The 14100-nt window shown below is 38.1% G+C and overlaps 1 protein-coding gene across 5 annotated transcripts in view; it reads right to left on the bottom strand.

Annotated features, from left to right (window-relative positions):
- The window catches only part of METTL15 (methyltransferase like 15), a 469830-nt gene that overhangs the window by 266774 nt on the left and 188956 nt on the right, over positions 1-14100 (bottom strand). For 4 of the 5 annotated variants that reach the window (XR_004323121.1, XR_004323123.1, XR_004323124.1 and 1 more), the window contains exon 8: positions 1987-2139. The gene's annotated coding sequence lies outside the window, so the exon portion shown is untranslated. Of the gene's footprint in view, positions 1-1868; positions 2140-14100 lie in introns of all 5 variants that reach the window. The other variant, XR_004323122.1, reaches the window with a different exon arrangement.

Raw genomic sequence — 14100 nt, 5'->3', positions numbered from 1 at the left:
AGGTGGGGATGGTAGTGAAAGTTGACAACGGAGAGATAGGATTTGAGGGGTAGATCTGGAAAGGTCTTGGATGATATTGAAGGATTTAGACTTTATTCTGAGATCAGAAAAGAACTGGAGACTATAAAAGGGTAGGGAGAGAGGTGTGTAATATTTATATTTCATTAGTATCTCTTTGGCTGCAGATCAGAGAAGGAATGAGAGACAGCCAAGGCTGAATGACAGCAAAGGAACCAGTTAGGAGGCTGCTTCAGAAAAAGAGACTGATGGAAGGAAATGCATTGGAGAGACATTTAGGATGAGAATCCATGAACTGAATTGACTCATTACCACCAGTAAGGGACAGAGAAGAGGCAGAATGAATGATATTCCAGGTTTAGGCTTAGACAATGGTGACATGCCCTAAAATAGGGACCGGAGGAAGGGGAACAAATCTGTTCATAACAGATTTGGAATCTAGCATAATGTGTAGAAGTTCTGGAATCTCCCAAAGCAGCTTAGGTAGGCTTTGGAAGGCGTCAAGCAAATAACTGGATGCTTTCCTTAGGCGAGAGTTAGACATGTTGATTTCACATTTATTAACAAGGAAACAAATGGATCATAAATACAGTAATGTGAAGCTCTACTTTATAGTTTAAAATTTTAATTTTTTTTCATGGAGACCTTGAAGCATACTGAAAAGAAGATAAAGTTTTTATAGCAGTGACTTTTCTGAGCTACCTTTGAAGTCTCTTCCTCTAGAGTAATTTAGACTCTGGACTCTGGAGGGAGTAGGGCTTTTTCAGTTTCTCTCAGGCAGCCAAAATGAGGATTGAGATCTTCATCAAAGCCAGAAGAGAGTGAGGAAGGGCCAGGTACAGATCTATAGAACACTCGGAAGGCATTCAGCTATTTATCCCCAAAGTGTGGCTGTTTACAATCCTTATTGCAAAGACAAATTAGAAAAAGATGTTAAACAGATGAGATGGCAGTCATCAAAATGATTACAATAAAAGAGCAGAGATAATACAAAATAAAAAAATCATAAAAAGAATCCTGAATGATAATTAAATAAAAAAAATAGGTTAAGGTATTACTTCTTGAGGGAGGTCTACAAGGAAAGGCCCCCCAAAAGATCACCCCAGGCAGATATTCTTAGGCAGAATCAGCTAATTCTTCTTCATGGTAAACAGTTCTAATGTCTCTGAAAGTCACTGATTCCCTAAATTAGGGATTTCATTAGACTGAAACCACAAATATGGCTGTCTCACATTCACTTGAAGTCAGTAGATTTTTGTCAAAATTAAAATGACAAGACACACCACTGGGCATATCATTTATTGGGGAAGGAATTACACCAAATTAAAATCTTCTGTTTGCTGTAATGAAAACTTGTTGGCTATTTTAAAACAGAGATTGATAATGACTTCCTCTTGACAGCTGTCCATGTGCACTAATTTTTGGTCACCCTGGTCCAATGGAAATCTTTGCAGTTAAAAAGACTTCATATAAGTTACTGCTCTCAAGTGTTTCTAATTCTGTTCAATTCAATGTGAGAGAAGCTGTTTAGGGGGAAGATGCTGGTCTTTCCAAAGTTAGTGTTCTGAAAACACGTTGTTGTGGTTAGTGAGCATTATACGAGCCATCTAAATTTAGCAAACACTTTCATTCCCTTACCCAAGCCCACCCACAACAGTGAATGAAACTTTGATTTCCTCCACACTCATCTGGATAATGTAAACCCCTCGGGTTCTACAAAGCCTGTGAGCAAGAGAGCTGAATGCAGAAATGTCAGGAAAATATGTAACCTCTGGACCTAAAGAAGGGTGGGGTGGGGGCAACTCAGCCTCCACTGACTAATTCAAATTGGTTTTTAAACTGTTTCTCACCTTATCCACATCAGGTCTTCTTTGTTTGCCCAGAGAGCACCTGGAAAGATGCCTAATTCAGGGAAGCCAGCTTGCTGTTTATCTGAGGAGCTGGACCTCAGCGTTCACGGTGTCTCACCTTTGAGCTGAAGGTCAGTGCAGGACTTCAGAGCTTCCCTCCATGTTGATGACTTTGAGGGCAGTCATGCTTTCTTAAAGGCTTAAAATTGTGTAGGCTTTAAGTGGAGCTTGGATTACTGAGGTTGAATGGAAGCTGTCATACGGTATAGGACTGCAGCGGAGAAAAGAGGAGAAAGTTTTCTTTATACAATGCCACACATAGCATGTTATCAATAAAGGATGGTTGCATAAATAAACGGTGGCCATCTCTAAGCAAAAGGCCAAATGTATGATCTAGAATCAAATCTGCATAGCAGTTTTTCTCAAACTTTACTGCTTAAGTGCAGCAAAGAATGTGAGGAGGGAGAGAAAAAGAGAATAATCTAAAGACTAGGTAAAACCAGCTCACTGTAGGAATTTCTTTGAAGTTTTATGTCCTCTCTTAAAAGTTCATGCAAATTTTATAGTCTATACTGTTCTGTATAAATATTTAGTTTATGACTTCAGGTACCATCTTGACAAATAGTCTGAGAAATGGTAATCTGTCATTCTCTCTGATCATGTTAACCAAAGAAAAGTTTAGAAAAAGACTTAGGGAAGGACTTATACGTACTTTGAATTTATATACCCCAATGTCTGTTACAAATTACGTGTAAAATTTATTTTATTTTATTTTTGGCATTTCATTATCAATCAGCAGATGCATTTTGATGTTTTCAAAGATTAGAAAGATTTTATATCTTAATATACTGAATTCTTTATCATGGTACATAACAAATTAAGTAAGTAGCCTTCTATTAAGCACTTGGTGTGTATCTGTCACTGCTATAGTATTGAATCAGATATTAAACAACTAACTAATATTACAGAATACATGCTATGAAAATAATTGATTTTTTTTAAAAAAAAAAAACCTTGAAATTTGTACACATTGCTTTATAACAACACCTTTGGCAAATACAATATGAGTGAATTATCTAGAAATTTTCTCCAGAGGAATAAAAATAGTTTCATTTCCCGTTCTTATAGCAGCTGCTACAGGAGAATAAAATTCCTTTAGTCTTAATACACTGAAAATGATCCACACTTGCACCATAAGTACTGAGTTCTAATACTGAGTATACCTTCAGTACTGAGTTCTAGTTCTGAGTTTTAGGCAAGTGTGATAAATACTAAAAGAAGTAAATTAGATTTCTATTGTTGAATTAAAGAATGCTTTATTAGTGTTAACCAAAACTTATGGCTGAAACTAGTTTCTTCCTGTGAAATATATATATATGACAAAACATGATTCACAGCACAGATGTAAGTCAAGACTCTAACTGCTCCTATATATATGTGTACACACATATATGCTTATATATACTTATATATATATACACTTCACTTCATGTTTATATATATATTTATATTGATACATATTTTCATGGGGTTATCCCATAACAATACTCTAAGTATAGTGACTTTCATAGGTCATGTTTACCAGGAAGCAGACAAGCAGATTTTTGGGGGAGTACTTGCAAGGACAACACATATAGGGGAGTGAAGGAAGCAGAATGGGGCAGGGGGGAAGTCAAACTGCAAAGCAGTCACTGCAAAGGCCCAGTTGATCCTACTGGGAGCTTTACAGCAGGTACAACCCTGCAGAGCTGTCCCAAATCAGGGCCAGGAGCAGACTTTTCTATCTCCTTACTGACCAGGGCCATAACCTTGGGTGTGGTGGCTCCCTTTAAGATGAGTCCAGTCTCCCAGGAGGCCTCAACTCTAAGCTGTTAGTCACCAACACACAGAAGGCAGGGGAACTGGTGCTTCAGTCCTGAAACAGGTGGGATGGGGCATCAGGCCAAGGCACCACAGTGACCACTACAGTAACCTCTGCTCAGTCTCCAGGGCTTAGAGAGGAACTCAGCTGCTTTTTCCTAGAAGGCACACACAGTATTAATTACCTTGCTGTCCCCGTGCCTTAACATAGTATTTGACACTACGGAAATGCTTAGTGAAACTTTGCTGACTGGCATTCCCTTGAAGACCAGAGTCAGGCTTATGTCTCACTTGACACTAAATTCCAAAGACAAGAAATCTTGGGTCCCTGAATCCTGAAGGCAGAATCAGGTCTCTTTTGAAACCGACAGGAATTGTGGGTAAAGGATAATTGCCCGACAATGTCAGAAACTGCAGCATATACAATAGACATGTGGAGGAAACTCCTCAATGGATTTCATGATATTCAGTTTGATTGTAACTATGCCTGATCAATAAGGATCAACTCACTGCTTCTACAGATTTCAATAAGTGGTGTGTTTGATGGGGAGGACTCTGTCAAGGTGAAATCTTAAATACGATTATTTTCCATAAATGATTTAATCCATCTGCTCATACTTGATGCATATCTATTGTGTATCAGGCTCTGTGATATGTACATAAAGATAAGTAATACATGACTCTTTCATAGTCCTGGGGAAAGACCAGCGCAAACTAATGATTTTAGGAAATCAAGGTAAGAATTTTGTCGGAAAAGCTATAGGAGCCATGGAACAGCAACAGTGTCATTAAAAAGATGAAGCATCATTAATATATTTAATGTGTAAAGCTCTCTTTTGGCGGAGAATCTTGTTATAAGAAAAAATCTAATATCTCCAGTGCATGCGGACCTCCCAGCATGGGAAGATTATAACTGAAAAACTCCATGAAACATTCTAGGAATGCTTTAGTGTTGAGCACTTTTGTCCTCTGCCATCTCCAAGACCGCACTCCTTTTTACAACTTCCATCCCCCGCTGCTTGTGAGCCAGAGTATGTCAGTGAAATATCAAAAAGAGAACAGAAAAGAAAATTAAACCCAAATATGACTGAACATGATTGTCAGAGCTGTGCCAACCGAATGACGCCAAAGGTCACACACATTCCTCAACATTTGTGTTGTTGTGGATGGAAGTTTTTCTAACTCTGCCTGCTCCTTTCCAACTGCCCCTACAAGGATATTTTTGTTAACCATCTGTTAATTAACAGAATTGGAATGCTCGTGTGTCATGAAACCTGTGACAACCAAATCTAATTACTCAAGATTGCTCCTTCTTTCCTTTCCCTCCCTGTCTTCTTCCTTTTCCCCTTCCCTGATTAATCTTTGAGAAAAACACGACAGACAAGGATAATAAGGCATGATGGATGTCAGACACATAAAGAGGTAACGTATACATTTAAAAATGACCTACGTGCATTGTATGTACATACATATATGCATATATATGATGCACAAATATATACATGTATATGTATACATATAAAATGCACACATTCTGTGTTAAATATATGTCATATATATCATATATATTATGCACATATATAATATATGGCTTCTGAGGAAAGCTGGCCCCTGTGCAGTGAAGTCTTTCAAACAACCCTGAAGAGAGGCCCACATAGAAAGGCCACCTGCCAATCGCCAGCCCCAACTTGCCAGCCATGTGATTGTGCCACCTTGGAAATAAATCCCCCAGTGCAGTTAAGCTTTCAGATGGCTCCGGCTGACATCTGGCTGCAACCCTGGAAAAACTCCCAAGGCAGAACTACCCAACAAAGCCATTTCCAAATTCCTGATCCATAGACATTCCCAACAATAATAAATGATTATCATTGCTTTAAGATACTAAGTGTTGGGGTAATTTGTTATGCAGCAATAGGTAACTAATAGAGTTGGACAAGATTAAATAGGTTAAGGTCACATAAGCTGCTGAGTGAAAAAGAAAAGGGTTGATTTCAAGGATGAAAACAACAGCAGAAGCTCAGGATGTGTGGGGAGCTAAAAGTGAAGTATATGGCAGAATTTCCTTCTTCTTTAAGGCTGAATAATATTCCATTGTATGTATATATGTATATACTATTTTGTCTTTATCTGTCAATGGACATTAGGGTTGCTTTCAACTCTTGGAACTTAACAAATAATGCTTCAATAAATATGGGTGTGAAAATATCTTTTCAAGATCCTGTTTTCAATTCTTTTAGATACAGAATCAGAAGTGATTTTGCTGGATCATATGATAATTCTATTTTTAATTTTTTGAGGAACTTCCATACTGTTTTCCATAGCACTGCACCATCTTACCTTCCCATTAAAAGTGCATAAAAGTTCCAATTTCTCTACATCCTCACCAACAATTTTTATTTTTTGTTTTCTGTTTTGTTTTTTTGATAGTGGCCATCCTAATGGGTATGAGGTGATAGCTCATTATAGTTTTGATTTACATTTCCCTAGTGATTATGATGTTGAACATGCTTGTTGGCCATTTGTTTATCTCCTCTGGAGAAACATCCATTTAAGTCCCTTGCCTATTTTTTAATCAGGTTGTTTATTTTTTTGTAGTTGAGTTGCAGGAGTTCTTTATATATTCTGGATATTAACCTCTTATCAGATATATGGTTCGTAAATATTTTCTCCCATTCTGTAGGTTGTCTTTTTATTCTGTTAAATGTTTCCCTTGTGGCATAGACGTTTTTAAGTTTGATGTGATCTCACTGGTCAGTTTCCACTTTTGTTGTCTGTGCTTTTGTGTCATATTCAATAAATCATTACCAAATTCAATATCATGAAGCTTTTTTCCTATGTTTTCTTCTAGGAGTTTTATAGTTTCAGGTCTTACATTCAGATTTGTCTTTGTCCATTCAGGCTGCTGTTACAAAATACCTTAGACTGGGTGACTGATAAATAACAGAAATGTATTTCTTATAGTTCTGGAGAATGAAAAGTTCAAGGTCAAAGCACTGGCAAATTTGGTGTTCAGTGAGAGTCAACTTCCTGGTTCATAGACCGCTGTCCTCACATGGCAGAAGGAGCGAGGGGGCGCTAAGGAGTTTTTTTTATAAGAGCATTAATCTCATGCATGAGGGTTCCATTTTCATGACCTAATCATCTCCCAAAGGTCCCACCTCTAAATATCATCACTTTGGGGGTTTGTTTTCAATGTAAGAATTTTGCAGAAACATAAACATTCAGTTTTTACCACTGGCCCCCCAAATTCATGTACTTCTCACAGGTAAAATACATTCATTAATCCCAGAAGCCCCCAAAGTCTTAACTTATTCCAGCATCAACTCAAAAATCTAAAGTCCAAAGTCTAATCTAAATTTCATATAAATCAGATATGGGTGAGACTCAAGGTACGATTCATCCTGAGGCAAATTCCTTTCCAACTGTGAATCTGTGAAACAAAACACGTTATGTGTTTCCAAAATACAGTTGTGGTAAAGGCAGAGAATATATATTCACATTTCAAAGGGGAGAAATATGAAAGAAAGAAGTGACAGGTCTCAGATAATTCCAAAACCTAACAGGGAAAATTCCATTAGATCCTATGTCTCAAGAACAGTACCCTTTGGCTCATTGCTCTACCTTCGAGACTCATGGGGGTAGCAATGTTACCCCCAAGGCTTGGCAAGATAGTCCCACAGCAGGTCTCTGCTAAGGCCCACTGCAGTGGTTCTTTTAGGTCAGAACTGAAAGCCCATGGCTCTGGGCAGCTCCATCCTTTGAAACCTAAGCAGAGGCAGCCATGTCCCTGGACCCATGTACTCTGAGGGCTGCAGAGATGGCACCACACAGATGCTGCCAAAATTTGCTGCCTGCACCGTGCTGCACTGGGGTCGAGCACAGCAGCACCTGGGGTGGCTGAAGAGCATGGTGCTGGAGAGCCCTTCATGTGAAGTAGTACTGATGGCAAGGGCTGAGGCTCTGCAAATGCCAAGAATCTTCCCTTTGAAACTGCCCTGCCTTCTGGGCTTGCGATGGGAGTGGTAGATCTGATGATCTCTGAATTGCCTTCAGGGTCATTCCTCCAGGGTCTTAGAGAATAACTCCTGGCTTCTGTTGAGATGGCTGATCTCTACCTATTTCATTAAACTGTCTCTTGGTCACACCCTTAGTGTTTCATTTTTTACAATATGGAGAGGCTGAGAATTTAAGTTCTACTTACTGTTTGTTTGACAATTCCATCTTTAAGTCAGTTCTCTCTTCTCAAATTTTACTATAAGCAGTTAGATGTGCCAAGCCATAGCTTCAATACTTTGCTTAGAAATAGTTTTAGCTTTAGCTGAATTGGATATTTATATCCAATTTCATTACTTGAAAGTTCCACCTTCCACGAAACACTAACATGACACAATTCAGCCAAGTTCCTTGTCACTTTATAATAAGGATGACCTTTCCTCCAGTTTCCAATAACATGTTGCTCATTTCCATCTAAGACCTCATCAGAATGGCTTTTACTATCCATATTTCTACTAACATTCAGTTCAAGATTATTTAGGTAATCTAAAAAGATTGAGTATTTTTCTGTGGTTCTTTTTTTCTTTCTGGGCGCCCACACGAGTCACCCTTAATGGTCTGTTCATGATAATGTTGGCTTTTTCTAGCATGCACTTTGAAAATCTTCCAGCCTTTACCCATTAACCAGCTCTAAAGCCACTTCCCCATTTTTAGGTATTTGTTAAAGAAGCACTGCACTTCTTTTTTTTTTTTTTTTAACATTTTTATTGATTTATAGCAATTTTACAATGCTGTGCCAAATTCCAGTGTACAGCATAATTTTTCAGTTACACATGAACATATATATATTCATTGTTACATTTTTTTCTCTGTGAGCTACCATAAGATCTTGTATATATTTCCCTGTGCTGTACAGTATAATCTTGTTTATCTACTCTACATTTTGAAATCCCAGTCTATCCCTTCCCACCCGCTGCCCCCTTGGGAACCACAAGTTTGTATTCTATGTCTAAGAGTCTATTTCTGTTTTGTATTTATGTTTTGTTTGTTTGTTTGTTTGTTTTTAATTTTAAATTCCACATATGAGCGATCTCATATGGTATTTTTCTTTCTCTTTCTGGCTTACTTCACTTAGAATGACATTCTCCAGGGCCATCCATGTTGCTGCAAATGGCGTTATGTTGTCAGTTTTTATGGCTGAATAGTATTCCATTGTATAAATATACCACCTCTTCTTTATCCAGTCATCTGTTGATTGGCATTTAGGCTGTTTCCATGTCTTGGCTATTGTAAATAGTGCTGCTATGAACATTGGGCTGCAGGTGTCATTTTGGAGTAGGGTTCCTTTTGGATATATGCCCAGGAGCAGGCATATGGTAAGTCTATTCCTAGTCTTTTGAGGAATCTCCATACTGTTTTCCATAGTGGCTGCACCAAACTACATTCCCACCAGCAGTGCAGGAGGGTTCCCTTTTCTCCACAGCCTCTCCAGCATTTGTCATTTGTGGATTTTTGAATGATGGCCATTCTGACTGATGTGAGGTGATACCTCATTGTAGTTTTGATTTGCATTTCTCTGATAATTAGTGATATTGAGCATTTTTTCATGGAAGCACTGTACTTCTTAGTACCAATTTCTGCCTTAATCTACTCAAACTACTGTAACAGAGTACCACAGGTGGGTGGCTTTTATAAACAACAGAAATTTACTTCTCACCATTCTGGAGGTTGGGAAATCTAAGATCAAGGTGCCAGCAGATCTGGTGTCTGGTCAAAGTCAGCCAACTACCTGGCTCATGAACAGCTGTCTTCTCACTGTGTGCATATAGGGTGGAACAGGTAAGGAAGCTCTCTAGGGTATCTTTTATAAAGGCATAAATCTTATGCATGAAGGTTCCATCCTCATGACCTAATGATCTCCCAAAAGACCCACCTCTGAATACCATCACATTGGGGATGGGGGTTTAACAGATGAATTTGGGCGAGGGGCACAGAATTCAATCTATAGCAAGATGTTTAATCTGTTTTGAGTTACTTTTTATTCTGGAGGTGGACATTCAGTTTTCCCAACACCATTTGTTGAGAGACTATCCTTTTCCTATTGTGTAGCTTTGGCACTCTTGTTGAAGATAATTTGACCATACACATTAGAATTTATTTCTGGGCTCTTGATTCTGTCCCATTGGTCTACATGTCTGATTTTATGCCAGTGTTACACTGTTTTGATTACTAATGACTTTATTTTATGTCTTGAAATTAGGAAGTATGACACCTCCAACTTCATTATTCTTTCTCAAAGTTGTTTTGGCTGTTTGGGGTCCTTTGAGTTTCCATATGAATTTTGGGATACTCCTTTTTCTATTTCTGCAAAAAGTGCCATTAGAAACTTGAAATGGATTGCACCGAATCTGTGGATCATTTGGGTAGCCTGGACATTTTAGCAATATTGTCTTCAAAACAATTAACACGGATGTCTTCCCAATTATTTATCTTTGATTTTTCATCACCTTTTCACAGTTTTCAGTGCATGCCTTTTTTTCTTTTGTATTAGTTATCTTGTTGTGTGTGTGTGTGTGTGTATATATATATATATATATATATATATATATATAGTATATGTATTTATTAACCAGGGACTATATTATCAACAATTCGTATATATTACTCAAGTTTTCCTTGTCTCTTTCAACACTATCTTATTTAAGGAGTGTTGAAGTTTAGGAAAAAACACTATGGCTTGAGCAGGTGGCAGGCACAAGGCTTTGCCAGTAGCCCCAGGTGTCCTCTCACAGTCGCCCACATTAGAGTTGTAGGCAGCCAGAATCAGTGGAGTTGGTCTCTGTGATTCCCTTACTTCTTGACCTTCTAACCTTAGCTCCCCAGCCTCAGTCTCTCTGTATTAAATGTCTTCCTGCCTAACGTTACTCCAACAGTTTTGATTTTCCTAACCAAACCTTATTTATTAAACTGAAGCTGACTGGAGGAGAGATGGGCCTCTGTCCCATCCTCAGAGAACATGCCCATGCATTACCATCAAGAAGAGACAGAGGTTTCCTGAGCTGCATTTCAGGACGTGGCAGAAAATGAAAACTCCTTGTGACAGTGTGGAAGGACCCTCATGTCAGTGCCTGAAATACCTCTTCCCAAATGAAGGCTGCAGGAAATTCCAAGTGCCCCTGCTTTGAGGGTTTGGCTCTCCCTAAGGCTGATGGATTAGGGCTCACTCTGGAGCTCATCTCTTCTCATTTGAAAAAACTGTCCCAAAGGCTCCCCAGAAAAGTAGGACTGGAACTGCAGGGGCTCCTCATACCTTTGGGGCTGAGACGAGAAACCCGGATTGGGCTCCATTATGGAGCAGGTGTTCTTCACTTTCTGGAAGGCCTGTGCCAGGCCAAGGCCTTGGTGCTACAATAGGTGGGTAGTACATAAGACATTGGAGCAACTGTCATCTTTCTTACAGTAAACAAGGCAGGTTGCACCCAGTGCACACTGCAGCCTTCATGGTGGCTAAGGTGGGCTCCACGAGAACTAGCAGATCCTTGGCTGGTCATCAAACCCTGGCATTCCAAGGTCAGCTACACCCAGGTGGTCAGGGCCAGGCTGCTAGCATGAGACACTGATGCAGCAGCTCTGTCATGGTCACTGAGCATAAGTTCCTGGAAAATAGCAAAAGGACTATGTGAGCCAATAACAATGGTACAGGTAAGGAGGCCCCAGTGGCCTCCCAGCAACAGGTTTTTTCCAGGTCCATGAGTTCTGAGTTAAGTTTATTCCTAAGTATTTTATCATTTTTTATGCTATTGTAAATTAGACTTTTTCATTAATTTAATTTTTGGATTGTTTATTGTTAGCTTATACAATGCCACTAATTTTTGTGTCTTGATTTTGTGTCTTGCAACTTTGCTGAATTCATTTACTAGTTCTACCAGTTTTTTTGTGTGTTAAATCTCCTGGGTTTTCTACATATAAAATCATGTAATCTGTGAACAGAGGTAATTTTACTTCTTTCTTTTCAACTTGGATGCCTTTTATATCTTTTTCTTGCCTAATTGCTACAGCTAGGACTTTCAGCACTATATTGAATAGAAGTGTTACCACAGAGTGGGCATCTTTGCCTTGTTCCAGATCTTGAAAGAAAAGTTTTCAGTTTTTCACAATTAAGTATGATGTTAGCTGTGAATTTTTCATATATGGCCTCTATTGTGTTGAGGTAGTTTTCTTCGATTCCTGGTTTGTTGAGTGTTTCCATCATGAAAGGGTGTTGGATTTTGTCAAATGCTTTTTCTACGTCCATTGAGATAACTATTTAATATCTGTCCTTAATTCCGTTAAAGTGGTATATTACATTGATTTTCACATGTTGAGCCATCTTTGCATTTCAGTAATAAATCCCACTTGGTCATAGTATATAATCATTTTAATGTTCTGTTGAATTTGAGGATTTTTACATTAATACTCATCAGAAATAAAGGCTTGTAGTTTTCTTATATTATTTTGGTCTGGCTTGATATCAGAGTAATGCTTAACTCATAAAATAAATTTGGAAGTGTTCTTTAAAAATTTTTGGAAACATTGAGAAGGATTGGTGTTAATTTTTTTCTTTAAATATTTGGTAGAATTTATATTTACCTTTATCAGAGAGCTTTCTATTTTCTTATACTTTCATGTTACATTTAGTGTCCTTTGGTTTTAACTTGAGACTACATTTAGCACTTCTAGTAAGGCAGATCTAATGGTGATGAACACCTTCAGGTGTTGTTTATATTGTTAGATCTTTATATCTCCTTCATTTTTGAAGGACAGTTTTGCCAGATAGAATATTCTTCTTGACTGGCAGCTTTTTTTTTTTTTTCCTTCAGCACCTTGAATGTATCATCATATTCCCTTCAGACCTGTAATGTCTCTGCTGATACATCCGTTGGTAATCTAATGGGAGCACTCTTGTATGTGACAAATCACTTTCTCATTCTGCTTTCGAGATTATCTGTCTTTGAATTTTGACAGTTTGATTTTAATATATCGCAGTATTGGCCTTTTTGAATTCTTCCCAACTGGAGTTCTTTGGGCTTCTTGAATTTGGATGTCCAATTCCTTTCTCAGATTGGGAAGTTTTCAATCATTGTTTGCTCAGATAACCTCTCTGTCCATTTCTCTCTTCTCCTTTTGGATGTATTTATTGTTTCATTCAATGGTGTCCCATGAATCCCTTACGCTGTCTTCATTTTTCTTCATTCTTTTTTCTTTTTGTTCTTTTGACTCAATAACTTCAATGTTCTTTGAAAACCCAGTATCAAAATATTGCTCACAGGAAGCCTCACTACACAGGGTCTACTTTCTTCCTATGTAGGGGGCTCACTGCCCCATGAATAAGCTCATTCTAATTGATGTACAGTTCTAGGTTTCAGAAATTGAATTTTTATTTTTTTCTTTTTCTGCAATCTACTTCTGTATAGTTTCTACTCATTGTTTCTATATCTACCCTTAGGAGAAATTAGAACCAATAAATCTGGGTTTTTTTTTTAAATCACATTGGACAGTTCTTTGTTTAAAGATGGATATAATGACTCACTCTAGTTTGGTCTGGTTTTAGATGAACATCTCCCAGCCTTTCTGCCATATGGATCTAAGGCCTTCTCTCCATCTTTATGCCTTCCAGAGTCCAGTTTGCTTTTGCCCTTCCTAAAATTTTTCTCCAAAAATCCCCAGAACTGAACACAGAATTCCAGATGGCATCTGACCAGTGTGAAGTACAGGAGAACAATTATTGCCTACCATGAACTCACTGTCCTCCTGACAATGGGTTCCTTCTTTAAGTTGGTTGTGTGTTTTTTCTTTAAGCAGTTAACTTAAGTTAAACTTGCTTTTTTTTTGATTCCTCACTTATTTTTCATATATAATGATATCAATCCATATCTTCATTGTTCTGTGCTTGTGAAAGGAATCCCACAATTCCCAGGCTCAGAGTCCCAAATGAGGAATATGGTTAAAGTAAATATTTATTAAATAAAATAGCAATACCATAAGACTTCATGACCCCTTCTCCTTTTCTTTCCCAGGAAGGAAAAATGTGCTTAAAGAGAGGATAAATTTCTGGTAGTGTATTTATTAGAATTCCTCCTTAAGAAATAACAGAAACCAAATCTAGTTAGTATAAGAAAACAAAAGTGGGGAAGAGGGCTGTATTTTAACAATAAACAGATGCTTTACAGATCTTGAAAGCGGCTTATATCTAGGTCTCATCAATTATAGGAAGGCTTCTGGAACCAAGGATTTTTCCTTCTTCACATCATGCCTGAGCTTCTCTCTCTATAGCTGATTATTTCCATTTATCTACAAGTTGGATCTCTTCACTTCTCTTGTCCTCCAAGGGAAGTGGGTA

The sequence above is a fragment of the Camelus ferus genome, chromosome 10 (assembly GCF_009834535.1).
Source record: "Camelus ferus isolate YT-003-E chromosome 10, BCGSAC_Cfer_1.0, whole genome shotgun sequence".
Lineage (NCBI taxonomy): Eukaryota > Metazoa > Chordata > Mammalia > Artiodactyla > Camelidae > Camelus > Camelus ferus.
Note: the sequence above shows the minus strand (reverse complement) of the source record. Positions and strands in the feature narration are given on the sequence as shown.